The sequence below is a fragment of the Lucilia sericata genome, unplaced genomic scaffold (assembly GCF_015586225.1).
Source record: "Lucilia sericata isolate MDLA Ls3-8-SP2 unplaced genomic scaffold, ASM1558622v1 Contig000781F_arrow, whole genome shotgun sequence".
NCBI classification, from domain to species: domain Eukaryota; kingdom Metazoa; phylum Arthropoda; class Insecta; order Diptera; family Calliphoridae; genus Lucilia; species Lucilia sericata.
Genome location: NW_023994775.1, coordinates 103,761 through 106,717, shown reverse-complemented (window position 1 = coordinate 106,717; position 2,957 = coordinate 103,761).

The window sequence follows — 2,957 nt, the reverse complement described above, 5'->3', positions numbered from 1 at the left end:
TTTAAAGCAAAAACAACAACAATAATAATAATAATTTCTACATAAAACTGATTACTAAAAAGGCAGGGTGTGTTTTACTACAATTCGTCGAAATTTTATATCTGTTTTGTACAAAAAAAAATTATATAAAATACTCTTAGTAAGAATTTCATTAAAAAAGGCTTTAAAATTTATGATTGTTTTGTTTTTTACTAGTTCATCTTGTTAATAGGCTATGTTTTCATATAGTTTTTCTAATCTATTTACTGTAATAAATTCAATCAAAATATATAAAATAAATTTATTTATGTTTGTCTATAAAATGACAGAGTGATAAAAATATTATAATTAAGGCGCCAAGCTATAAGTCATTTTAACATCTTTTCTGCTAATTCTTTCCCCAATACGTTTTGTTTAAGTTTAATAATTTTTTTTATAATTATTTGATATAATGTTTGTATAACATTAACTTCTTTTATACTAAATTTTTGTACAAAATTTATTTTATATTTTGTGGTTTTAATACTTTAGCATTTATAACGTTTTCATTTTTTATATAATATTATTTCTAATCTCTTAATCTATTTTAAAAATATCTTTTAATTTTAAAAAACAATTCTGTATCATTATTGTTGGCTGGGAAATGTTTGACTTATTTTCTTGAGTTGTTGAGTATTTGTTTATTTTTCCTCTCATTCCATGTACGGATGTATTTATTTAACTCATAAATGTTTTTGCGGATGTTTTTCTCTTTGATAAGTTTAATAAATGTAATTTCAAAGATTTCTTTTCCCATTGTATTGCAGTGCAATTTATAGTTTTGTTAAAGAAAATTTATAGTAATTCAAAGGCACTTAAGCTTTTTCAAAGGAATATGTTGAAGAAAATTTAGTTAGAAATATTTCTTTCCATATAAAATGGTAACACACGGCGTATGATGAATAGTGAATTGCAAATTATCAAAAAAAAGGAGAAACTTTTCCCTCAATTTTTTTCGCTCTTTATATAGCTATTTGAAACAGTTTATAGTAGGCAGAGAGTAACAAATGAGCTTTCTGACTGGTTTTATTGGACTTTTTCTTGTATACAAGTGTAAGTTTACGTAGAGCACAAATTAAAGATGTTTGCCCATCGCTGGTTTTAAGTAGAGGTGGTTTTAAGAGAGTGTAACAACTGAGGAATATTCTACAAATTTACAATAAATCTATTAATTTCCTTATTAAAACTAGTCCCGTATTTCTCGGTAGCTGCTGGATCATTTTTTTTTTATTCTGTTTCGGCAGTTAGAACCCAAGAGCAAAGTGCAAGTACATAACATATAATACTTTTCAAACATAATGTATAAAATGTATGTAATAAATAAATTGGCTTTTATGTAAACATACACTATTGTAGAATTACGCTCAAGGGAAAAAATCCATTAAAAAAAGGTTTTTTTGTCATTACTTTGAAATAGATATGATATTCTTAGAGGTAGTAGCTTAAGATAACTAACCTTTAGAACACTTATTTAAGTCTTTATAACTCTCGCTAGGAGTCATCGTAAATATCTCAAAAAATACTTAATTTGTCTTTAATTTGTCGTACTTTTTTTATTTTCTAGAATTTTTTTCCTTGAGTGCATTATTAAGTGTCAATTACATAAATTCTAGTTGACAACTTAAGAATTATTTCATGTTACAATAATGTACAAAGTGAAATCAATCAATAATGCTTTACTTGTAAAATGAACAACACTATTTAATGGTCAAAAATAATTTTATAATTTTCAGAGAAAAGTGATCGGACACAAAGAGAACTTACTTAACTGTTTATACCTTACACCACTATAGTGGGGAGGGTATTATGCGTTTGTGTTGATGTTTGTAAACACCCACCTTAAAGTATACCAATCGGCTCAGAATCTCTTTCTGAGTCGATTTAGATATGTCAGTCTGTCCGTCTGTTCTGTCTTCCTGAATTAAGGTAAATTTGGTAACATGATTCTGTTGTAGGGTCTCATATGTCGACATAGCCAGACTTTTTTTCATTTTAGTTTTGTAAAATTATGAATTTCACATTCTTCTGCTACGGCCCCTGTTGTCTTTGTTGGACGTTCATTGTTTAACTTTAAACCATTATCGTTTAATATTAAAGTATGTTATAAGAATTTTTCAAAATGACATAATTTTCTTATGTATCATTATATTAAATTCTTTTGGTTCAAATTCATTAAGGAATTTATTTAATTTTAATAAAAAAATAACATTTCTTGCAAAAAAAAAACTTATTAGAAGTATGACTAAATCAACTTAGAAAAAAGAATCTTTGGAATGCAAAAGTTAATTAAAAAAAAATATTTATTTTATAAAAAATATAATGAAAATATACTATAATTTCAACACTTAGTATTTCGTTTCTTGTATATCAAATGAATCACCTTAATGCAAATATAGTATAAGTGTTACATAAAAATTGTTAAGTTTCTTAATTGCGTTCCATACAATGTTGTATTGTTTAAGACCAAAATGACTAACTAACAGACTGACTCACAATATACATACCTGCATATGTAAATGAAAAACATAAAACTGATATTTAGCTATAATACTTATTTTCCAGTTACATTCAAAGATATGTATATATGTACTTACTTACCTTACTTTCTTTATTATACCTTTTCTAGCCATTTAGACAAGCTATCAAGTGATTGCAAATATTTTTAAGAACCCAACTAAAACGAGAAAAGAAAAAAAAAACAACAAAACTCTCATTATACAACAATATGTTTTGTTGTACAACTACAAATATACAAGCCATACAAGGATACTTCAACAAAATAGAAAATATAAAAAGCTAAAAAAAATGAAAGGATACTTTATATATTACAGCAAAATGAGAAAAAAAAAATAAACGTCATTCAACAATAAGAAACTAACTAAAATAAAACAAACAACAAAAAGAAACCAACAAATCACAAGTTACTTGTATGCTAGTTG